Source organism: Balaenoptera ricei, chromosome 3 (genome assembly GCF_028023285.1).
Source record: "Balaenoptera ricei isolate mBalRic1 chromosome 3, mBalRic1.hap2, whole genome shotgun sequence".
Taxonomy (NCBI): Eukaryota; Metazoa; Chordata; class Mammalia; order Artiodactyla; family Balaenopteridae; genus Balaenoptera; species Balaenoptera ricei.
The window spans coordinates 123,048,989-123,075,597 of NC_082641.1; the positions used below are offsets into that span (position 1 = coordinate 123,048,989).

Genomic DNA, 26,609 nt, shown 5'->3' on the forward strand with positions numbered 1-26,609 from the left:
GGAATGCCTTATCCTGGCATGAACACATGAGAAAAGACAACTGGTTGAGAGAGAAAGAAAAAAGAAAAAAAACAAATATGAAGAAACAACCAGAAGCACAAGAAGAAAGAGAGAATTATTACCAACTGCCTTTGCTCCTAAAGATTTTTCTGGTTCCTGGATCTACAATAAATTCTGAGATTCTTACAATAAATTCTCCTTTGTTTGTTTAAGCTAGTTGGAGTGTTTCTACTACCTGCAACCAGAGCGTTGATACTCACAAGGGACCAGAGAAGGGGGGAATGTATAACACAGACCAAGTATGGGAGAAATCACTTTGTTCCATTTGCCTAATCAAACAAAAGCAATCCCACACAAAAGTGACAGATCACAACATGTCACATCCCAGCACTCAACAGCAGGCCCTGCATGCTTTTATGGGGGGCTATGACAGCCTGCACCCCACTAGGTCTGGGAAGGCACTGTGCCTTCCACACCCTGGTGATCACAGCAATTTGATAGCAGAGGCTAATGAATCCCACAGTTGGGGTTGGGATGCTTTTGTCTGCTTCAGCAGTGGAGAAAGCCCAGCTGGCTTCTTCATTCAGGTACTGGAAAAAAAGAACACAGGAGGAAGCTGGCTTCCCAGGTCAAAAACAATTACTGAAAATTCTATCCAAGGGTCACTTTCAAAAACACAACATGCAAGTAGGTAGGAAACGGAGTTGTGAGCAAAAACTTCTGAGCATCAGTCCCCTCAGAGAATAAATCTTACCTCTACTGAGATAAAATTTTTCTCCCTTTCCTTTGCTTCCACTTCATGACATGGCCCTCTATCTTGTCTGTTTCCTGAATTTTCTTGGCTACATATCATGGTTGTTTGTCTTCACTCTTCTACCCGAAGATAAACACTCTGAGAGTAGGATCCGGGTCAAGTTCACTTCTAGACTTGCCAAAGTGCATAGCATAGTGCCGGGCACAGAAAACATGCTTGGTGGTAAATGTTTAAGGACATAGGCTCTGCCACTGACTACCTGTGTGACCTTGGGAAATTTTCTCAACTTATCCATGCCTTATTTTCCTTACTTATAAAAGAGCAATAATATTCCCTTGTTCTCTGGATTACGGTTAAGTGAAAACTAAGACATATGTAAAATGTCATGCATGAGATAAACACACTACAAATGAGAGCTATTGTTAGTAGGTACTGGCCTGAGAAGTGCAGAACCAGACTATGCCCCCTTCTCTCCCACATATGCTATTATCACTGTTATACCTGGTTTTTATTTCAACCCCAGAAGTGCCCCAGTAGCAAGGATACAACCATTCCTCCAGGAGAGGGAGATAGGCTAGGAAGAAAGCAACCACACTAGATAAGTACACATGATAAATAAACAGTAAAGGACTGCACTGTGCCCAGCTTTGAAATGTGCAAAAATTACACCTGCTCGTGCCAAGTTAGAAGCAGCTTCCAAGTGCCTGATGCTACATTCATCACCATGTCCCAGAAAGATGCTGACTGAAGGTTTTCAAAAACTTCAAAAGACTCTTGCAATAATTGCATATTCATTAGACAAATTAGTTCTAGATTATTTTTAAAACCATAACTTGTAAAAAAAGAGCAACAAAGAATTCAAGAGAATTATGCAGGAGAGGTGTTTAGAATATAAAAATGTAGAATACTATTCATTCTCTCTGAAAGCATTAAATGGTAAAAAAAAAAAAAAAAAAAAAAAAAAAAAATGAGGGGTGGAGAAGAGAAACTAAATATAAAAAGCCACACAGAGAAAAATAATATCTTTATGAAATTCAGCCCTTGGTAAGTATATAGAATTTTTCTATTAGTTGGGGTTGGGGGGAAATGTACAAAGTGTTTGCACCTCCAATGAGGAAACACACTGGGAAAATAAGGACTCTCATCATAATATTACATTGGCTGAAGTGGTGATTAACCAGTGTGACCCCTAAAACAAGTATCTGCTGGGATCTTGTTCACTGAAGAGCCACAATCTGGTATAACAGACAGGGCTCCGTTTTTTTTTAGACTCCATTATTCCTAAAATAAGCAGCTGTCACTTCACTCAGATGTGTTAAACGGGGTAGAAAGTCAGGAAAAGTAAACAAAAGCCACCAATGGAGCATCAGGTGGCTCAGAGCTTCCTGCCTTGAAGTGCATTACAAAATGGAAAAACAAGTCCGAGAACATGGGGCTAGGCAGCGTTCTCCGTGACAGGAGCGGTGAGGAGTGCAAACGCTAGTATTTGCCATATGGGAAGCTTACATGCCGCGCTCCACTCCTGAGGCCACATGGGTGCAATATTAAGGTATAAAATAAAGAGCCCAGCAGGAGTTCCTGTTACTTGCCAGTGCCCACTGAGGTTGATCACTTCACCATATGCAAAAGGCTGGCTGCCTTGCTACCTGGCAGAAAAATGAAAGCAGTCTGTTCCAAAACCAACCCCATCTTCTATGATTATAAGCACACTGCTACATTCTGGGACTGGAAGAGGTGGAAGTTGAAAAAAATGATCATAGAATTAAATTTATGATTACAAAGTGTAGCTAGTGCTCCCAGGGAGAGAACAGAGAGCCATCTACCAGCATCATTTACATCGGCAGAAGGGGAACAGGCAGAGAATACCAGTATTTCTAGGTAGTATGGCATAGTGGTTAAGAACCCTGGCCCTGGTGTTCAAAAGATTTATATTTGGGCCCAATCCCGCCACTTTCTAGCTCTGTGACTTTGACTTCAGGCAAGTCATTTCCTCCTCCAAGTCTCAGTCCCCTTGTTTGCAAAATGGGAATAAGAATACCAGGACAGTATCTCAAGATGTGAGGATGTAATCCACATTGCCTCTAGAATTTAGTAAGCACTTAATAAAATTCTTGTTATTATCAGACATGATAGTCCAAAATATATCACACTGGTGTATTAGTTTCCTAGGGCTGGCATACAATGCCACAGACTGGGTGGTTTAAAGAAAAGAAATATATTTTCTCACAGCTCTGGAGGTGTCAGCAAAGTTGGTCTCTCTTGCGGCCTCTCCCCTTGGCTTGCAGATGGCTGCCTTCCCACTGTGTCTTCACAGGGTCTCTCCTGTGTGTGTGCACATCCTTGATGTGTCTCTGTGTGTCCAGATTTCCTCTTCCTAGAAGGACAACAGGTGGATTGGATTAGAGTCCACCCCAGTGTCTCACTTAATCACCTCTTTAAAGGCCCTACCTCCAAATATAATCACATTCTGGAGTACTAGGGATTAGGGCTTCAAAAAAATGATTTGGAGGGTATACAACTCAGCCCATAACAACCAGTATTACATGGGAGCTGACCAATCAGAAAAGATGCTGCTTAACCACTGGCCAATCAGAATAGATGCTGACTGTACAAAACCAGCATAGTGAACTGATGCAAATGGGTTACTGTTACTGTTATGATCATTATCATTCACTGAGTCTTAACACTACCTCTACTCAGGGTAAGTCAGGTTTTTAGGCAGAGTGATCCAATGTTTCTGAAAGGTGAGATTTCAGGAGGCAAGGCAACCTTCAACCAGCGTGAGCTCCTATACCCTACCTCTTCCTGAAACTGGACAAACGCCCAGAGCCTTTGGAAACTACTTTGTGAGAAGAGGCAGGAGGAAACAGTGACAGGTGGAGGAGCAGGGAGGGCACAGGAGACTGAGATTTGAAAACAAAGACTAGGAAGAAGACATTTAAGTGGAGAGAGGAAAACTTCCATGCAAAGAGCTAAGACAGCCCAGATAGAGGAAACCTCAGTAGGCCCATCGCCAGCTTTGGCTCTAGCCCAGGGTTGACCAGTCAGAACTTTCACAAGGTCAAGATACATTCTTCTTGGCATACCTCCTTCATGTCATCCTACTAAAAAAGATTCTTTTCCTCTTTACCCAAATGGCCACTTTTGTTATCCTACTGTGTTGTGTCAGACAGAAAGTTGTAGAAGAAAAAGAAGAAAAAAAAAACCTAATATAATATACCCATCACCTTCTTCTACATCATCTCTTTCTCCCTCTCCTTCTTCTTCTCCTCGATCAGCCTTTATTCTGTGCTCATGATGTGCAGCATTGGGTTTCTCACTTATGCCTTCATTTAATCCTCATAATCTCAATAGCTCTGTTCTTTACCATAGGATAAACTATCTGTTACACAAAACAAAAAGACAACCTACGGACTAGGAGAAAATATTTGCAAACAATGTGACCAACAAGGGCTTAATTTCCAAAATATACAGACAGTTCATACAACTCAGTAACAAAAACAAACAAACAAAACAAAGAAACACCCAACCTAATCAAAAAATGGGCAGAAGACCTAAATAGACATTTCTCCAAAAAAGACATACAGATGGCCAATAGGCACGTGAAAAGATGCTCAACATCACTAATTATTAGAGAAATGCAAATCAAAACTATAATGAGGTACCACCTCACCCCGGTCAGAATGGCCATCATTAAATTGTTGTACAACAGAAATTAACACAATATTGTAAATCAACTATAATTCAATTTAAAAAAAACATTAAAAAAAAACACCTACAAATAACAAATGCTGGAGAAGGTGTGGAGAAAAGGGAACCCTCCTACACTACTGGTGGGAATGTAAATTGGTACAGCCACTATGGAGAACAGTATGGAGGTTCCTTAAAAAACTAAAACTAGAGCTACCATATGATCCAGCAACCCCACTCCTGGGCATATATCTGGAAAAAAACCTCTAATTCAAGAAGATACATGCACCCACCTCTGTCCACTGACAGAGGAATGGATAAAGAAGATGTGGTACATATATACTATGGAATATTACTCAGCCATAAAAAAGAATGAAATAATGCCATTTGCAGCAACACGGATGCAACTAGAGATTATCATACTAAGTAAAGTCAGAAAGAGAGAGACAAATACCATATGATGGTTATATGTGATTACATGATGGTTATATTTCCACTTATATGTGGAATCTAAAATATGACACAAATGAACTTACCTACAAAACAGAAACAGACTCACAGACACAGAGAAGAGACTTGTGGTTGTCAAGGGGAAGGAGAGTGGGGAAGGGATGGAGTGGGAGTTTGGGGTTAGTGGATACAAACTATTATATACAGAATGGATAAACAACAAGGTCTTACTGTATAGCACACGGGACTATATTCAACATCTTGTAATAAACCATAATGGAAAAGAAAAGTGTCTGTTACAGAGCAAACTACTCCCTTAAACCCACCGGCTCTACCTCCCTCCCATGTCTGATTATGTGCCTCCCTGCAGCATCCTGTGCTTAGCCTACGTAACTGCCTCCCCCATACCCCACATACATAAAATTATAAGTTCCCTGAGGGTAGGAACCATATCTGAGCAATTCACCTGCTAAATCCACTACCTAACACAGTGCCTGGCTTACAATGCTGTATGCAATAAGCAATTATGAATGAATGTTTATAATATAAATAAACAGACCACCTATCTGTATCACTTCTCACCAATACGACACATAAGATGTGAAATATTTCCCCTCACGGCCCACCCCCACCATGTCCCGCACCATCAAGAGCTAAGTGGGGTAAGGGTCTTCCCCCAGCCCTACCTAGTGCCATCCTCCTAATCCCACTTTTGAAAGAGCAGAAGAAATGCTGATCTAGAATTGAGAAAGCTGTGAAAAGGCAGAGTTCATTTAGGGCTGGTTTGGAAAAAATTTTTTTCACATCTGGACCAATTTTAAAATGTACTTGAGTTCCAGTTCAAGGAATGGGAAGCAGAACATGGGCTCAGAACACCAATTACTTGCCCCTTTGTCTCTCCCATTTCTTTGAGAAAATTTAGTGAGCTAACTCCTAATATGCCAATATCATAATATACCCAACATTTGGGTAAATTATAGATTATCTGCAGCAACTGTTCAGCTTTTAAAAAGAATTTTCCAAATTAAAAAAAAATTTTTTTTTAATTTTAGTGTGTATTGTTCAACATCCTACAGTTTTGAAAAATACATCATAAGAGAACTGATACGGTCTTATGGCATTTTACCCACATTTGGTCTAATTTTCCTCATGTTTTTCCCAGCTGCTCTATTAAAGCAGGACAGATTGTCACCTTGAGAGATGAAGACAAAAAGAAAATTAATGAAATAACTACAGATTTTTTAAATTGTTACTCAGACCTGGAGATGCTAGACGACAACCAAGGAAGCAGCTAGGTTTACCCGGGAGGAGGTGCTCTCTGGCTATTACCATTCCAGTGCTGCTGTTATTTCACAACCTGGCTGTGTTAACAGGGCTGTTCTTCTGGGTGTGGAACTATGGGGTCTGACCTCCAAGTTTCCTGGCAGCTTTTAAGAGGAAAGTGTACAAGACAGAGGGTCAGTCTAAGCTCTGTCATTTGCTGGCTGCATGGCCTTAAAAAGCACATTGTCAGAAAAACAATCAGACAAGCCTAAATTGAGTCATTCCATAAAACAACTGGCCTGGACTCTGCAAAAATGTCAATGTCAATATCATGGAAGTCAGTGGAAGGCTGAGGAACTATTCTAAAGTAAAGGCAACTAAAGAGACATGACAACTGAACACAATGTGTGATCCTGGACTGGATCCTGGATCAGGCGGGAGAAAAAAATGCTATAAAGGACAATATAAAATCAACTGACAAAATTGTTATTCTCTTGTTTATTGATGTGTTACTGTTTCAGATTTTTCCTCTCCCAGTAGAAACTCCATGAAGAAAAGAACGTTTTTAAAATTTATTTGCGTGTAGATCACTAGCATTTAGGAGATGTTCAATGATGGGTTTGTTTCTTTTTTTCTTATTAGTCATCAATTTTATACACATCAGCGTACAATGATGGTTTCTGAATGGATGAAAAAATGAATGAATAAGTGGGATCAGACCTGCCAATCCAATCATTCTCCACAAATTACCAATACTGTCTCAGCTCTGGGCTAGACACTTCAAATCAACTACCTCATTTAGTTCTCTTCAAATAAAATGAAGTAGATGTTATCAGCCCCATTTTACAGATTAAGAATCTAAGAATCTCACCAAGGTCCCTAACTCTATCGGGAGTTAGGGGCAAAAACCAAGACCTGAACCAAATTCTGACTCCAAAGTCTTTGTTCTTTCATTGCATGGTGCAGCCTCAGGAAAGCAAGCACATTCAATCTTCTCCTCTGATCTGATGCCTCTCATTAGCATCCTGAAATCATCTGTGTAAGAACTTGACAAGGTTTCATTTTCTTCTGCCGCTTGTGTCTGACACAACGCCTTCAGCGGCTGTGGGTGACAGGAAGGCTTTTAACCCGGTGAATCAATGGCTGATCCCGGTCTACCTCCAACACTGCAGTGACATATGGCAGCCTCAGAGTCATCTCAGGTCTTTAAGGCACCTTGTTTGTTGCCCTTAAGTCCCACTTTGGCAATTTTCACAACATTAGCTTGTCCTTTGGATGGGAGATGAAATCCTCGGTAATCATTTAGGGCATGACTTGCATCAGCAGTAATGGTAGCTGGATTTTTGTCCTTGCTCCAAAAAAGTAAAAAGAAAGCATTGAGATTTTCTAAGGAAGTCCTTGTCAAATATTTATTAAGCTACCTATTGAGTTCCAGGTACTGCTTTCAAGGAGCCTGCAGTCCAGTGGGGAAAAAAGGCAAACAATTAAACGAATGCCATCAGAAGGAAAGTATAGGATACCATGGGAAAGGGGGAGAAATCAATAAAGCCTTCCCAGTGGAAATGACATCTCCACTGGCATCTAAAGGATATGTGAGAGTTACCCAGATAAAAGGGTAGAAGTTACCAGAGTCCTTAGCAGAAGGAACTGTACATTCAATGGCCTGAAGGTGACAGCCTGGCACATCAGAAGAATTTAAGGACACTCCACGTGCCTAGAGTTTAGGTGCAACACTGGGACAGCAAGAGGGTTTAGACTTTATCCTAAGGGCAATGGGAAGCCAATGTTAACTTTCCATGAGGATGATCTTCTTTGGGCTTAGTTCAAATGATGGCGAGACAACATAGGTAGACAGAAGGGGGCTGCTTCAGTCAGGGTCTAGACAGGAAACAGAGCCCCCACCAGTTATTTTGAAAGATAATTTAATATGGAGAATTATTTGCCAGATGTTGGAAGACTGAAAATACCAAAAGGAGACACTGGTATCGTAAACATAATAGTTAACTGCAGGAAGTAGTGACCACTTCAAAGGCTAGAGAAGCAAAGAGAAGAGGTTGTTATTACTAAAATATAAAAGCTTAGAGGAGGGCTGCTGCAGAGTTCCACCCAAATCTCTGAGGAGAGGATACTGCCTGTCTGGTGCTCATTTCTCAGAAGTTAGAAGACCTGACAGAGCTGGAATTTAGACAAAGGCTGGCTGGCAGGCACTGATGTCTGAGAAGGCACCATGAGGCAGGTTCTGAGTGTTAGAAAAACAAACTGGAACCAACTGCTGCTACTAGAAGCAAGTGTCATGGGCAAGGTGAAGAAGCATTGCTGGGTTACATAAACAGGAAGGAGAAAGCCCTCCTTCCTCCCCCAGGTTCACAGTTTCTTCTGGAATGTGCTGCAGCTACATAACAACCACAAGTGGAGAGCTTGTTTGAATTTGGAAGTACTGCATCGAAAAGAAGAGTACAGACAGAAATGGGTCCTCGTAATACCATGTGAGCCCTGAGCAGTAACTAAAGGCAAGTCCACTGTCAGGACTCTTCAGTTAGGTAAACCACTCAATTTTCTTCTTCTGTTTAAGCCATTTGGAGTGAGGTTTTCTTTCACTTGTGACAAAAACAAAACAACAAAAAATACAATACAGTACATAGAGATACTGATGCAGCACGCTTGTCTTGCATTTGTTTCTCCACTCTTTCTCTATTCGCAAAATAACTTTTTCTTGCCCTCCTTTTGGATCACAGTACTGGCAGGAAGATGACTTCACACAATAGAAAATACCTCTATTAAACATAATGAAAATCATTTAACTTCACTAGTCAACAAAGAAACGCAAACTTCAATGAGAATGATCTCAACTCAATTAAAATTGCCCCCCCCCAAAAAACTTTAAAGATGACAATAACCAACTCTAACACAGTTCTGATGAAACAAGTACACTTATGCATGTGACCATAAAAATGGATATAGCTATTTTGGAAATCATACTGTAATATGTATTTAATGGTCTAAAGCTTTGACCCAGTAATCATACTCTTATAAATGTATCCTAAGAAAATAATTGCAGAGACCATTCTCTACCTTGCTCAACCCTCCTCATCTAACTGTAGTTCATCGATGTCCTATTTAAAGACTAATTACTAAAAGTGTACACCATACTTTACATATAGTAGAATGTAGAATACAGTGTTCCTACTCATTTTCAGGACCCTGAATAATATTTCTGTGTATACTAATGAAGCTCAACTTTTTCTTGGAGGGGAGGGTGGGTAGTTTACAGTAATCTTATCAAATCTCTTTTGCATATAACCATTACTTAAATCTTGCATTGTAAGTGAGTCCTTTACATGTTTATAGCTCATCTCGTCAAGAAGACTGGAAGTTCCTTGAAATAAAGTACTAGCTCTCATCTTTATAACCATCCAACAACATTTCAGTCAACAAACATGTAGTATATGCCTACTATGAAGTGGAAACTGTGCACAGTAGCTAGTGCAGGGCCATGCACAGTTGGTGTTGGACAGAGATTATGATAAATGTCTTCCTGGGAATATTTACCTGGCAAATGTTTCTATGATACAATGAACTTCTTGAGGTTTTCATTCATCTTTGTATTGCAAAATTTAGAGCAGTGCAGACATACAGTATGCTCGATAAATGCTAAATGAATTGATTAGTAAATAAATTTTTAATTGACTGAACCTGAATATTTTTGAGAGTTCCAGTTGATGGGGCAGAAGATATTTACATGTATTTTTGTCCAACCAGTTCTGCAAGCTTATACGTACACATACACAAACACACACACACACACACACACACACACACACACACACACACACCCCTAAGCCTTGGATGCACCCATGTCATGCGTTTGTGATTATTAGCAAAGGGAACACTTGACCAGCTAGAGACCTTCTCCCAGAACAGCACCATGCATCAATCATAAGTGTTTGAGCTGACACCTCAGGAGGTAAAAACGTTCAGTATTTTCACCCAAAGGATGACATTTTGTCTAATGATGTTAATTTTGCACCATAAACACTTTACCCTACCAAAAAAAAAAAGAAAAAGTAAATGCCTGTCAGGTTGACAATTACAAATGGCAAAGGAGAAATAGATTAATTCCTGCAACAGTGAGTTTGAATTATCTAGAAGACAAGTATTTATAAAACAATTTGACAGAGATTAATTAGGTCTGTGTCTTCGTAAAGCAACATCTTTTTTTTTTTTTTTTTTTTTTAAATTTTTTTTTTTTAATTTTATTTATTTATTTATTTATGGCTGTGCTGGGTCTTCGTTTCTGTGTGAGGGCTTTCTCCAGTTGCGGAGAGCGGGGGCCACTCTTCATCGCGGTGCGCGGGCCTCTCACTGTCGCGGCCTCTCTCGTTGCGGAGCACAGGCTCCAGACGCGCAGGCTCAGCAGTTGTGGCTCACGGGCCCAGTTGCTCCGTGGCATGTGGGATCTTCCCAGACCAGGGCTCGAACCCGTGTCCCCTGCATCGGCAGGCAGATTCTCAACCACTGCGCCACCAGGGAAGCCCTAAGCAACATCTTTTGTTTGGCTCCAAATACACTCCAATTTGCCTGTAGTGTTAAGTATACGGATTTGGTTTACTTTACTTGCTCAGTCTTTACCTGAATTTTCATTCTGAATTTTCCACTGTCATTTATAACTCTTGCCACAGTCATAAGGTCTCCATTTAGGAACACATTTTTACTTGTACATAGTTGGTTACCAAGGGGATTTTCAGCTGAAGCAACCATTTGATAAGAGGGGATACAGGTCAACCTCACTTAGAGAAACTCATAAAGCAACTGCCTAATACTCCAAATATATAAAACTACAAAATTGTCTGCTTTTCAAGATTGTTCCCCATAGTTTCCTTATTTCATGATTTTGCTGAACTTTATATACCAGTTTGAGAAATTTAACCTAAGGAAGGTATCATATCGTTATGCAAAGATTTACCTTCAAGTTGCTTTATTGCAGAATTATTCATAGTAGCCAAGAAGGGAAGGGGATGGGAGGGAAGGGGAGGAAAGGGGAGAGGAGGGGAAGGAAGAGGACAGAAGGCAGAAGAGAAAGGAAGGAGGGAAGGAAGGAAGGAGAGAAAGAAGGAAGGAAGGAAGGGAAGAAGGGAAGAGGGAAGGAGGGAAGGAAAGAAGGGAGGGAGCAAGGGAGGAGAGGAGGAAGGAGGGAGAATTTCTAACAATTTTTTAAAAATAGAAGAATTAGAGTAGCCAAATATTGAAATACTGCACAGCCTTTACAAATTATGTTGGAGGAGAACATATAACAGTTGGGAAAATGTTCTTGATATAGTGATAAGAGAGGAGAAAAAAAAAAAAAAAGCAAGCCACAAGCAATATATGGAGCAGCAAAAATAGTGATTAAGAGCATGGATGCTGGAGCCAGACTGCCTTGGCTCAAATCCCAGTTCTACCACTCAGTAGCTGTATGGCTTCAAGCAAGTTAACCTCTCAGGCCCTCAGTTTCGTCATCTGTAAAATGTGGGTAATACTAGGATCATAAGGTTGCTGTGAAACCTTAGATCATAAGGTTGTTGTGAAATTAATGTAAATAAATATAAATCAAGCACTTAGAACAGTGCCTCAGAGTAAGTGCAATGTAAACATTGGCTCTTACTAACATTTACAGTATGCTTCTGTTTTTATACACAACAGATGAAAATATTACACACAGGAAAAATACTTAGACGAATATGCCCCAAAATATTAGCAATGATTACCTCAACGAGATTAAGGGTAATTTTTAGATTTTTTCTTTACTTTTTTGTTTTTTTTTTTTTTACTTTTCTAGGATAAAGTTGCAGCATTTTTGTAATATTAACAGTTAACTTTTAATCAATCACCTTTTATATGCTTTTGCTCTTAAAATATTTTATTAATAAAACCATTTTTAAAAGCAAGTATATTACAGTATAATGTAATATCCAGCTACAGATTTTACTTGAAATTAAGTACAAATCCATTGCAGTTAAAGAATGTGACGTTCATGATATAAAGTAAGGTGGTTTTGTTTTCCTTTGTTTTGTTTTTAACGTTTTGTTTCCTGGGATCAACCATCCCTATATGATATTCAGAAATGTCATTCATTTATTCACTTAACAAATATTTTAAGTGCCTACAATGTGAACAAAATACACAAAAATCCTTGCCCTCTTATAGTTTACATTCTAGTGGGGGGAAACAAAAAAACAAAATATACGAGTAAATTATGCAGCATGCTAGAATATGATAATTGGGTCTGAAAGAGATGAAGCAGCATGGCAGGGATTTAGCAGAGGGCAGAGAAAGAGGGGATGGAAGGAGGTTGGACTACAGGTTTTAAAAGTGTTCATACTGAGCCTCACTGAGCAGGCAATGTATGCCAGAACTGATGAAAAGTCCTTTGATAAATATAAGGGTCCATCAACAGATGAATCAATAAAGAAGATGTGGTATGTATGTACAATGGAATATTACTCAGCCATAAAAAAGAATGAAATAATGCCATTTGCAGCAACATGGAAGGACCTAGAGATTATAATTCTAAGTGAAGTAAAGCAGACAGAGAAAGACAAATATCATATGATACCGCTTATATGTGGAATCTAAAAAATAATACAAATGAATGTATAAGCAAAACAAACAGACTCACAGATATAGAAAACAGACATAGTTACCAAAGGGGAGGGGGAGAGGGATAAATTAGGAATTTGGGATACACACTACTATAACAGATACACAGTACTATACATAAAATAGATAAACACAAGGACCTACTGTATAGCACAGGGAACTATATTCAATATCTTATAATAACCTATAATGGAAGAGAATGTAAAAAATGAATATATTTACATATATACGTATAACAGAATCACTTTACTGTATACCTGAAACTAACACAATATTGTAAATCACTGTATTTCAATAAAAATTTAAAAATAAAATTCAAAAAAAATACAAATATTCACTTCATCATTACACAGAGTTGCTGAGTACTTAGAATTTGCCAGGTCCTAGGCTGGGTGCTAAGGAAGAGGTAGTATCCAAGGAGTCAAGCTTCCTGTCCTACTTTACAAAGGTTAAAATCTTTTTTTTTTTTTTTAAATATGTAGCTTAATTAACCAGTACTACAATATATTTCATAGCAGCGCCTTTTTTTTTTTTTTTTTTTTTTTTTTTATTTTATTTATGGCTGTGTTGGGTCTTCGTTTCTGTGCGAGGGCTTTCTCTAGTTGCGGCAAGTGGGGGCCACTCTTCATCACGGTGCGTGGGCCTCTCACTATCGCGGCCTCTCTTGTTGTGGAGCACAGGCTCCAGACACGCAGGCTCAGTAGTTGTGGCTCACGGGCCCAGCTGCTCCGTGGCATGTGGGATCTTCCCAGACCAGGGCTCGAACCCGTGTCCCCTGCATTGGCAGGCAGATTCTCAACCACTGTGCCACCAGGGAAGCCCCACAAAGGTTAAAATCTTATGGTCAAATGGTCCTTTACAGGAAAAGTTTCCCAACCCCTGCTCTTAACCATTATCTTACTTAAAAAATTAATTTGAAGTTTTAGGGGAAATAATTGCAATCCATTTAGACAAGAAAATCCCTTGGGTGTGGTTGTGCCTGCTTAGTTTAGATCTACAGTGAATTGGGATACGCAGACTGTGCCTTTGAGATTTAATGCATTGAATACTTGAGGAGAATTACAGGAAGACATTTTGTGACATTTGAAGCTGTTTCGATTTCAGCTGCCTGTTATCTGACACTCCAGAATAAAATCACTAAAAATTTTCAGCCTGCTTACTTCGAAGTTCACATAAGAGACCTATGATTCTCCTGATGCCCCTCAAATATGAAAAATCATTTTAGAGATGTTATGGCTTGCAAGGCAATGAAAAATATAAATTCAAGACCTTGGGTATTATCAACTAAAAATAGCATCCTTTCTTCTTTGCAAGCTCCGTTATATAAATCTCTATTATAAGTCTAGAGAAAGTTTAGATTTTAATTCCAATCCACAAAATCTCAAGTATTCACTCATTCAACAATGTTTTACTGAGGACCTACTATATGCCAGGCATTGCTACTGCTTAACAGAACAGTTACTTCTCAAGTGTCAGTAGCCTTCCAGTATGACATACTCCTTTTTAAGTGAAATGATAGACATTTTTTCATCTTTAAACAAGAGGAAAAAGTAGATATGTCCCTAGTATCTTGCAGTGTGCAGTCTACTGGAGAAGAGAAAACCCAAATAAACACAAATAGCAAAAAAAAAATTATATCATTACAACTGTGCAGAATGCGTGAAGAATAGCCTTCTAGGAAAGGGAATAATAGGCCACCTCATTCCCACTGGAAGACTTGGAAAGCTCCCTGGAGGAAGTGTCATCTCCCAGAGGAGGAGCAGGGCAAAGCCAAATGAATTTTGTGGGAAGAGTACCCTTACCCCTACCACAACGGTCACACACTGAAATGCTAAGGATTGGGGGAAAGTGGGACCAGAAAATAATATTTAACATATGAAAGTTGAATATTAGTATTATTATTACCCTTTGATACACACACACCCCAACTTACAAAGGGGCCAACTAAGGCTGGGAGAACTGCCGATTCATCCACTTCCCAGCAGTAAATGGCAAGTCTGGGGATCAACTTCAGGCTGGCTCAGAGGCCAGAGCTTTCCACTGCCACATCACATGCATCTCTTCCCTGCTCCACGACACTAAGGAAACCCGGAAGCCTTTGTGCCACTCCTAGCTCCCATTTCAGTTCATGCGACACTGTGCTGTTCTAAGGAAAAACTGATTTCAGAGCCATGTGATCTTGCTTTAAGATTTCCAAATTCAGGGAGAAGAAATGTCAGATGCTGTCATTTAAACTAAGCTCAGCCCCACCCTCTCCAGCACTCAGGCAACACACTCTCCCCACCCTCAATAACAAGTTGCTTCACAGGTTTCTTTTCTGGAAAGAAAGCATCACCGTCCATTCTTCAGAGTCCTGGAGATTCTTCCAGAAAGAGACCCTGGTGCTCTGTGACATGCAATCTCTCCTGCACCTGGCTTCCTGGTCCTGATGGGGTCCCTCATTTCCTGGGAATGCAATATCAAGCTCAGGTGGCTGAGTTTAAGTCCCAGGCAGGAAACCATTTTTCTTTTAGAGCAAACACAGATATGGATAGACATAGCCACACACCTCTTTGTGGTCATTTCATTCTCACTTGACAGGTGATGAAAATGGTTGGAGTGGAGTGATGTGACCTTGCAACTCTAATAGTCATTTACATGATATTTCCAAACAGGCATTGAAACTCAGAGGTGTTTCTGGTCCTCAATGTTCCCTCTGTTTTAGACATTGACCTGTAATGATTCCAGAACCTACAGACCTGGATCCAAATCCTTCACACATTGGCTATGTGACCTCGGGCAACTTACCTGATGTATCTGAGTCTTACTTTACTAATACCATGTGTTCTAAAAATATTAACTTACATTCCTATATCTCGTTTGACTGATATTCTGCTGGCTTTCATAAGCAGGACAGTAGCCATTATAAAATATTAAATATTATTTAGTTTTAATAAATAGGCACTGCCTTGAGCTCTCCAAGGAAACCCTTTCCCACTATCCCCAGCAGTAAAAGTGTTAGTAACTGGCACATCCACTACCTCTAGGTTCCCACAGCTGCTATTCTTTATGATTGGTTGATGCACAAGACAGTCAATGTGCCCAATGTATCTGTACTTGCCCCCCACCATAGATTCTCCAAATAATCCCCAAGGGCTAGCCCTACTCTCTCCATGCACTCCTCCAGGCCCTGGGAATCCCTGGCCATCCTGATACCCACATAGAAGAGCAGCCAATTCACTATGCTCCCATATGCCAATATCTGTTCCACCTGCCAGAGTGTGTTCTGATCCGGCAGAAGTTGGGTGTGGGATGCCTTTGGTGGCATTCCTTATACCCAAGTGGGCAAGCCCTCCATGCCCATCTGGACCACAGAGGCTGTGACTGCCCACCTTGGTCCAGCACTCCCTAGAATCATCTCTGTGTGGTCACTTGCGGAAAATGAAGCCACCGTGAGCCAGGCTCTGAGAGAACCAGAGAAAGATGGGGATGGCATATGGTCAGGCCAGGAGACAGTAAGAGCCACTAAAGAAGAGGAGAGTACTTTTTGTAGTAATTTATTTTAATTTTTATAATTACTATGATTTTCCTCATTTCACAGATAAGGAAACTGAGGAATGAAGAGGCCATTTAAAACGTCAGTGACAGCGGGTGTGTACTTAACCTTCACACTCACCACCTCTCATTTGACCAGAAGTATAGTTTCAACTTAATTAAAAATGACATTCCAGGGACTTCCCTGGTGGTCCAGTGGAAGAATCCGCCTTACAATGCAGGGGATGCGGGTTCGATCCCTGGTCAGGGAACTAAGATCCCACGTGCGTGGCGGCAGCTAAGCCCGCGCGCCACAACTACAGAGCCCACACACTCTGTAACTCGTGCACCATAACTACAGAGCCCATGAGACCTGGAGCCTGCACACCACAAATGGAGAAGAGAAAACCCACATGCCACAACAAGAAAGAAGCCCACGCACCACAACGAAGAGCCCACGAGCCACAACGAAAGATCCCACGTGCCTCAACTAAGACCCTGCGTGCGGGCTTCCCTGGTGGCGCAGTGGTTGAGATTCTGCCTGCCAAGGCAGGGGACACGGGTTCAAGCCCTGGTCTGGGAAGATCCCACATGCCGCGGATCAACTGGGCCCGTGAGCCACAACTACTGAGCCTGCACGTCTGGAGCCTGTGCTCCGCAACAAGAGAGGCCGCGATAGTGAGAGGCCCGCGCACCACGATGAAGAGTGGCCCCCACTTGCCGCAACTAGAGAAAGCCCTCGCACAGAAACGAAGACCCAACACAGCCATAAATAAATAAATAAATAAATAAATAATTTTTTAAAAAAGTGTTATTAAAAAAAAAAAAAGACCCTGCGTGCCACAACTAAGACCTGACCAAAAATAAATTAAATAAATAAATAAAAATCTAAAAAAAAAAAAAATGACATTCCAGTAAATGATTTTCATGGCTTAGTTGATGGGACAGAATTTGACCATATAAAAATCTTTGGCAACATTATAAAATCTAGTAAAAAATTTTTATGTAATTGCTTAGTTCAGCAGAAGCTGAAAAAGTTCTTAGGACCATGAAAAACATTACTGAGTTTTAAGAAAGTCTCCACTTTTTAAGACTGTAAACAACCTAATGACTGTCAATTGAATAGAGAGCTGGATAGAAGAGGTGGATGTGATTCCCCACGTCAAACCACATGGTGCCTTGTAGCATGTGACAGCCGTGCCAAAAAAGATCACACCAACAGTGTCTAAAAATCAGTGAATGACCTATAAATCACTGTCATTTTAGTGAACTGTGTGCACTACAACTTCTGTCACTTGGTAAGCAGTTTTATAAGTTTAGTTCAGAAAATAAAGAGAAATGCATGTCTAATTTTATATATAGCTTGATTTACACATTAATTTATACTAATGTAATGCTTCTTAAGTGTTTTTAAATACCATCCCTGCATTCACTTATAAAAAGGACGTTTCATAAGTATGAACTAGAGCGAGCTAGCAAACTTATGGTAATCTGAGTACAGTATTCAAGCACCACAACTTTGCACAAAACGGCCCTCCAAATCTCATAGACACACAGAATACTCCTTGTCTATGGCTGGGGCTAGAGCCACGCACAGAGATTCATGACATCCAGATAAATGTAAAGGATCTACAGTAGATGTTTTCTTATCTTCCTTCCTTCCCTCTATCCCACCTTCCTTCCTTTCTTTCCTTCCTTTTTTATTATTTTATTTATTCATTTATTTATTTGTTTTGCAGGGGATGGGGCTAGTCCTCGGCATCCCTCCCTGGGAGAATCAACACTCCCTTACTTCATGTGGTCCTGGCAGAATGCATCAGGACACATTCTATAACATTAATTAAGAAAGAAAAAGAGAGAAAAAAAAACCCCTAACAACCAGCCTCACATAATAAGACATTAAGAACTGTGAGATAACAATCTCACCAAATAAGAAGCCAAAAGGGAAAACAATTCAATAACATTAAGGTCCTCTGTTCTTCAATGAGCTAAGGAACCTTTCCCTAAAGCAATCTCATCCCCAGCAGACTTCCATTCTGTCTCCTTGGCCAGAATTGGGCAACACACATCCTTCTAAGTTGTGTACTCCCATAGGGGAAGGAATTGTCCCAGTGACGTAGATTTATCATGACACTCCTGAGATTCCAGAGCACCCCTAGTGAAGCTTCATCAGCCCAAAGGCAGAAAAGATACCACTTGGGCTTAAGTTCTACGTTCACTAGAAAAATTCATAAAGGTAGACCATAGGAAGAAAGGGAGTAATTTAACAGACTGATATATAATTTTTCCATTTCTATCAAAAGACAGCGAATACTGTCAAATAAAGCAATCATTCATCTCTCAACCCTGATAAATGTACACTAGCCATGCAAACAGGAAGCTGGGAACAAATTGGGAACTACATTTGCCGTTCCTTTACTGGTCTGTGTAGCACCCATTGGCCATCAAGTAACAAGTGTGTTCAGCCTTTGGAAAAAGACAAATAACCAAGCAAACATCATCTATTCAGAGCAGACAATTGGTGGCACTACTTACATTTGATAGGAATTTTTTAATGCAAATGATTTTAAACTCAGCTCAAATGGCTTAAGCAACCCACTCAGCGTGGCTTTCAGTGAAGTTTGTTGATTTAGCAGCTCAGACATCATCACCAAGAACCCTTGGTGCCTGGTCTTCTTTCTTTCTCTTAGCTCTGCCTCCCATGGGGTCAGCCTTATCATCAGACTCCAGATGGCAGACACACCCACCCCACATATACGCAACAGCTTAAACTTTACTCTTAACGGCAAAATGGCTGCTTCAATTTCAGGTCCCACATCCTTATCTTAAATAATCTATGGCAAAGAAAATACCAGTTCCCATAGCACATACCCTGGTCCTGGGACCTTTCGTTGTCCTAAAATGAGTCATCTGACTAAACCCAAATTAATAACCGTAACCAGGGGAAAGACTACACAGGTTGGCGTGGATCCATCAGAGCCTACTTTTTGAACTGTGTGTGGGATCAGTCCCACCCCAAAACCACACAGAAAGGGGATATGGTCAGGGCATATCAGAGGGAGAAAGGGAGGAGAGAGGAATGGTTATTGGAGTGACAAACAACAAATTTCCACCACACCTGTCCTCCACACCTGAGTTCCTCTAGATAAAGGAATTCTTCCAGCAAGTCCCCAGTTTCCAGAGCTATTCCAGAACTACATTTTATAAAACCACATGGCTCATTTTACTCCTTCAACTTAAGAGGAAAAAAAATCCATAAAATCACAGCATATTTTATTCAACAAGTGCCCCAGAATCAGAGTCATGGTACCTGGAGTGTCCTCCTGGGTTGGCACAGGAGTGGGTTTTGTAGCAACAGTCATCACTGATGAAACATCATGTCACAGCAGTTTCAGGATGCATGTTCACTGGGCTGCAACCATTGCTAATCAAGCTTGGAGATTTAGTTACTGGCATTAGACACAGGGATGTGAAACAAAAGCCAAGCTAAGGGATGATATCCACAGATTGGCAAGTGGATCATTTTCACTCAATTTCCCTCCGTGGATGGATCAAAGTACTCTGAGCACAGCAATCAACCAGGAGAAAATTCAAAAACCTGCATCTGTCCATCCAGCTCCCAGCCTGGAGACAAAGTAAAAGACACGGAGGGAATTCCCAGCTTCTAGTAATATATAAAGCAACGAGATAAAAATGAGTGAACCACCATCTGCAGCCAAATAGAATGTTACTGTTGTAACATCCCAAGTGCAAGGCAGTTAACCAACAGCAGTCTGCTGTACTCAAAACATGCCTGGGATTGGAGTTTGTAGACTTATATTTTACCAATTATTTTGCTACTTGGGTAATTCACTTGGTGTCTCTGAGACTCAATTTCCTCCTCTGTAAGATGGGAGCAATTTAATGAAGTTGATACATTTTGAAGTAGCTGTGTAATTCACAATTACCCCACCTAACTCTCCCCAATGTATAGAGGTACCATTTTGTAACTGTTTCCCCAGCAGCTGTTTTCTACGAAACTTACAGGTGATCAAACTAGGAGTAAAATCTGGCCAATACTGGGCCAAATGCATTACTCTTCCTCATAATATTTAGAATTGGGTCCAAAAGAGAACAATTAAACTCCTTCAGAGTGGTGGGGCCAGTAATCCGGAACCTCATACTATTAGCAACCAGAGTCCACTTGTACTGACCAGCAGAGGAAGACGATCTATGCAAAAAGATTAAAAAGTGGACACACAAAGGGCTGAGAGGGGACCATGAGACTACCTTCCAGGCCCTTCCAGCTATAGCCCTGCTCAAGAGTTCCATGGCAAATCCCATAATCTTAAATCAATCCTCCTAAATCCCCTTTTCTTGTTTAAGACATTTAAGTTGGTTTCTATTACTTGCAAGAAAATGATTTTAATGAACTCATAATGTCTATCTCACTGGGTGGCTGTGAGAATTAAATGAGATAATAATGTCTTGTAAATGGAAAGTACTTATAAAAACTGGTAAGGACAATAAATATAGTGACTGACAAAGACATAGACCTGGACAAAACAAGTGTCCTGTTTTGCTAATGAAGAACATTATCTTGGAGAGAGGAATTTCTTGATATGGAAGGATGTTTAAGATGTATCATTACTCAGTACTCTGTAATAACCTATATGGAAAAAGAATCTGAAAAAGAATAGATATATGTATACATATAACTAAATCATTTCGCTGTACACGTGGAACTAACACAACATTGTAAATCAAATATACTCCAACATAAATTTTTTTTAAATAAAATAAAATAAAAAGATGTATCATTAAGCAGCTGATCGGATTACCAACACAGACATTATTTATATCAGAGGTGGGCAAAATTTTATTGTAAAAGGGCAGACAGTAACTATTTTATGCTTTGGGGGCTGTAAAATTCCTGTCACTACACTACTGTTACATCTAGGAAGCAGCCATAAATAGTATGCAAACAACTGAGTGTGGCTGTGTCAAAAAAGATTTTTTCATGGATGCTGAAATGTGAATTTCATATAACTTCACAAGTCACAAAATAATATTCTTTTGATTTTTTTCAACCATTAAAAAATAAAGTGTAAAATAAATTCTTTGTGCACTGTACATACACACAAACACACACAACTTTGAAAGTCCTACTTCAACAAAAACAAAAATAAACAAATGGGACCTAATTAAACTCAAAAGCTCTTGCACAGCAAAGGAAACAGTAAACAAAACGAAAAGACAATCCTCAGAATGGGAGAAAGTATTTGCGAACGATGCAACCAACAAGGGATTAGTCTCCAAAATTTACAAACAGCTCATGCAGCTCTATATCAAAAAAACAACCCAATCAAAAAATGGGCAGAAGACTTAGACATTTCTCCAAAGAAGACATACAAAAGGCCAAGAGGCACATGAAAATATGCTCAACATCACTAATTATTAGAGAAATGCAAATCAAAACTAAAGTGAGATATCACCTCACACCAGTCAGCATGGCCATCATCAAAAAGTCTACAAACAATAAATGCTGGAGAGGGTGTAGAGAAAAGACAACCCTCTTAAACTGTTGGTGGGAACATAAATTAGTACAGTTACTATGGAGAACAGTATGGAGGTTCCTTAAAAAACTAAAAATAGAGCTTCCATATGATCCAGCAATGCTACTCTTGGACATATATCCAGAGAAAAACATAATTCGAAAAGATACATGCACCCCAATGTTCATTGCAGCACTATTTATAATAGCTAGGACATGGCAGCAACCTAAACGTCCATTGACAGGGGAATGGATAAAGAAGATGTGGTACATATATACAATGGGATATTACCCAGCCATTAAAAAGAATTAAATAATGCCATTTGCAGCAACATGGATGGACCTGGAGATTATCATACTAAGTGAAATAAGTCAGACAGAGAAAGACAAATACCATAGGATAGCCCTTATATGCAGAATCTAAGAAAAACCAAAATGATACAAATGAACTTATTTACAAAACAGGAACAGATGCACAGACTTAGAGAACAAATTTATCGTTACCAGGAGGGAAGGGGTAGGGAGAGACAGACAGAGAGTCTGGGATTGACATGTACACACTGCTATATTTAAAATAGATAACCGGGCTTCCCGGGTGGCGCAGTGGTTGAGAATCTGCCTGCCAATGCAGGGAACACGGGTTCGAGCCCTGGTCTGGGAAGATCCCACATGCCGCGGAGCAACTAGGCCCGTGAGCCACAATTACTGAGCCTGCGCGTCTGGAGCCTGTGCTCCGCAACGGGAGAGGCCGCGATGGTGAGAGGCCCGCGCGCTGCAATGAAGAGTGGCCCCCGCTTGCCACAACTAGCGAAAGCCCTCACATAGAAACGAAGACCCAACACAGCCATAAATAAATAAATTAATTAATTAAAAAAAAAATCAATCTGGAATATGAAGATGTCTTTCTTAAAAAAATCTGGCAGCTTGTTTAAATTACAAAATAAATTAAAAGAAAAAAAATAGATAACCAACAAGAACCTACTGTATAGCACAGGGAGCTCTGCTCAATATTCTGTAATAACCTATATGGGAAAAGAATTTGAAAAAGAATAGATACATGTATATGTATAACTTAATCACTTTGCTGTACACCTGAATCTAACACATCATTGTTTTTTCTTTTTTTGGGGGGTTTTTTTGGCTGTGTTGGGTCTTCATTGCTGCACGTGGGCTTTCTCTAGTTGCGGCAAGTGGGGGCTACTCTTCACTGAGGTGCACAGGCTTCTCATGGCAGTGGCTTGTCTTATTGTAGAGCATGGGCTCTAGGTGCATGGGCTTCAGTAGTTGCAGCACACGGGCTCTAGGGCACTCGGGCTTCAGTAGTTGTGGCACGTGGGCTCAGTAGTTGTAGCTCGTGGGCTCTATGGCACAGGCTCAGTAGTTGTGGCGCACGGGCTTAGTTGCTCCGCAGCATGTGGGATCTTCCCACACCAGGGATCAAACCCGTGTCCCCTGCATTGGCAGGCAGATTCATAACCACTGCGCCACCAGGGAAGTCCTAACACAACATTGTTAATCAACTATGCTCCAATATAAAATAAAAATTTAAAATAAAAGAAAGTACTACTTCAAGCTCTTAATAGAAAAAAATGTTAACAGAATTTATTTTAAGGTGTTGAGTTTCAGGGTTACTTATTTTCTTCTTTGTGATCACCTATACTTTCTATTTTTCTAGGATAGGCATACATTACTTACAAAATTATTTTTAATTAAAAAAAATTTTAATGGAAAACAGAGTCATAAAATATAGTTCATGAAACATAGGTAAAGAAGGAGGCATGAGAATGGCAGGGCTGGAGGCCCCCTGGAGCCCCGGCACTCTCCCTGGGAGCTAGGCTGGATGCATGTCTCACTGTGAACCTTGACTACACTGCTGGGACAAGGCAGAGAATCCTGTCTGAAAGGAGCCTCCCACATCATCTCAGAGCCACCTTACCAACCACACCAGCCTCAGCTATCCCGGCCTCCAGTTCTAGAAGTTATAATAAGAACCCCACAGCCTCGAATCATAGTGGTTTCCAGAAGGAACAAAACAAAAATTAATGGCATCACTCCTTCTTTTTGGACCCAGATGATTGATGAGTAGTTGGTTTTGCTTATAGAAGGGAGCTCAAGGGACCATCCACCCAAACTCTCACCCTGGCCTGAATGCCTCCACAGAGCAACCCTTCCCAGTTCTCAACCAGCCTCTGCCAATATGAACATCAAATGTTCAGAGGAAGCCAACATCTGTGCTTCACCTCCTACGTGCCAGGCACTGGGCTAGTCGCTCTTCAAAGGATGTGCTCCCTTCACCTAGAGCTGCAGGTCATGTTTTCAATGCCAGTGTTATTAGCCTTCAGTTTAATATATTTAATATAAAAAAAGCAAAAATAGTAATGGTGCTGTACTCCTGGGACCCACTATCCCATTTTAAATCTTCACTGTACCTGTGATGCATAATCACCCCAGCTGAGAAACTGAGGCTCAGAAAGGTGAAGTGACTTGCCCAAGATCACCCAGCCAGTGATTGGCAAAGTCAGGATTCAATCACAGGACTGACTCCAAAGTGACCAAGCATATAAAGCATGTCCAGGGGCTTTATATGCAGTTACTACTTGGAAACCTCTTGGAAATGCAGACTTTCAATCCCCACCACCCCCAGACCTGCTGATTCTGATTTTGCATTTTGACACAATCCCCAGGTGAGTCTTGTTCCCCATAAGGTCACTGTCCTAAGAAATTTATTCTTAGGAAAAGAATAAATTCAAACTAGAGATTCAAAGGAAAGGGAGGAAGGAAACAGATGTATTATGTGTCCATCTGTGGGCCAGGCACTGTGCCACTTTCATAGAATTCTTTTCCTTTTAATCACACAATGACCCTGATTTCATGCCCATTATATTTATAGGTAAGGAGCCTGAGGCTCAGGGAAGTTAAATCACTTGCCCAACATCCTCAGCCAGTGCAGGGCAGAGCCAGGATTTGACCCCAAGGACCCCAACTCTGCTCTGTCTGCCTTTTTGCTTTGTGTTGGGGTCTAAAGGGAGGTGAAGGACCACGTAGCCAACTTGCAAGAGGTTCGGTTAACCTTTGGGATTTGAGTTTACTGCTAATGTTGGAAAGAGGGTGATTTTCTAATAAGCTACATTAAGGGACAATTTGCCCCAGAAATGAGTTGTGTTTTTTTTTTAATTTCTGTTACATTAGGATGTGTAGTTTCCTTACAAAATTTGTCCCAAAAATGCTAAAATGGCAGCCTTTGGAACTGACAAGTTCCTCATCTCTAATCAAAGTAGAAGCAGAAATTAGTCTCAGGGCAATGCCTAAGCCCACTGTCAGAGAAATGGATGGCTCCTAATGAACAATGAGGAATGTTGGATCTTCTCAGAACAAAGAAAGACCAAACAGTTATTCAAACCAAGTCAGAAAAAAAAATAGGACTTGCAGGATGTTTTAGAACAATTGTTGTCCCTGATTCAAATGATAAGGGGTATCTAAAACTACACAGAAGGAACAGAAAAGGCTGCCGCGGGCCAGCAGGAGACAGAGCCCAGGAGAGACAGCCTACACACGCTATACCACCCCCACTCCGCCGCTACACATCCTGCCTTTTTTTGGCCTGTTTCTGTTCAAAGCTGTATGCATTCCTTTCAACTCAAAAAGTGCCTGGCACATAGTAAACACTCAATAAATGGCTGGTGAAAAAAATAAATGAATGAATGGTATCAAGGAATGATTATTACATGTATTATATGTTGCCCCGGAAAATCTAAGGCATTCTCTAGGGGTATCTCCAAAGAATTCTGGGGGTCATGGGAGGTGGGGAGAAGAGACCTGCAGCTCTCCCTCGCCACCTGCTCCCATCCAACTAGAACATCTTTGTTTTATATGTTGGGCTTCGAAATAAGATTTGACTAAAAAAAGAGTCTCATCACTAAAAGGGAAAACATTAAAATTTCACAATCCCTGGTACAATAGAAAAATATTAATCAAAAAAGAAAAAGATTCTAAGTCTTCTTATCATTATTAGCCATGTGACCTTGAACAAGTTGCTTAACTTTTCTGAGCCCCAGTTTCATCCTTTATAAAACAGTTTGATGAGCTTAGTTAGATTATTTCTAAGGTCCCTTCCAGCTCTTAACATAATCTTATTTCATCATTTTCATGACCATCCAATTTTCTTCTTTCTTCTTTGTATTTTTTCCAATTTGTTCTAATTTCTTTACAATAAGCATGTATTTTTTTTGTAGGGAGAAAAGATTTATTTTCAACCACAGATAAATTAAACTAAAAAAAATCCCTCCCAAGTATTCCCTGCATTTCTTTTTTTAATATTTTATTTATTTATTTATTTATTTATGGCTGTGTTGGGTCTTCGTTTCTGTGTGAGGGCTTTCTCCAGTTGCGGCAAGTGGGGGCCATTCTTCATCGCGGTGCGCGGGCCTCTCACTATCGCGGCCTCTCGTTGCGGAGCACAGGCTCCAGACGCGCAGGCTCAGTAATTGTGGCTCACGGGCCCAGTCGCTCCGCGGCATGTGGGATCTTCCCAGACCAGGGCTCGAACCCGTGTCCCCTGCATTGGCAGGCAGATTCTCAACCACTGCGCCACCAGGGAAGCCCCCCCCCTTTTTTTTTTAAACATCTTTATTGCAGTATAATTGCTTTACAATGGTGTGTTAGTTTCTGCTTTATAACAAAGTGAATCAGTTATACATATACATATGTCCCCATATCTCTTCCCTCTTCCCTCCCTCCAACCCTCCCTATCCCACCTCTCTAGGTGGTCAC

At 40.5% G+C, this 26,609-nt stretch overlaps 1 protein-coding gene across 1 annotated transcript in view; it reads right to left on the bottom strand.

Annotated features, from left to right (window-relative positions):
- PRELID2 (PRELI domain containing 2) overlaps positions 1 to 26,609 on the bottom strand; it is a 598,497-nt gene that overhangs the window by 471,179 nt on the left and 100,709 nt on the right. Inside the window, exon 9 of the transcript XR_009502406.1 lies at positions 2,982 to 3,128. The gene's annotated coding sequence lies outside the window, so the exon portion shown is untranslated. The remainder of the gene's footprint in view (positions 1 to 2,981; positions 3,129 to 26,609) is intronic.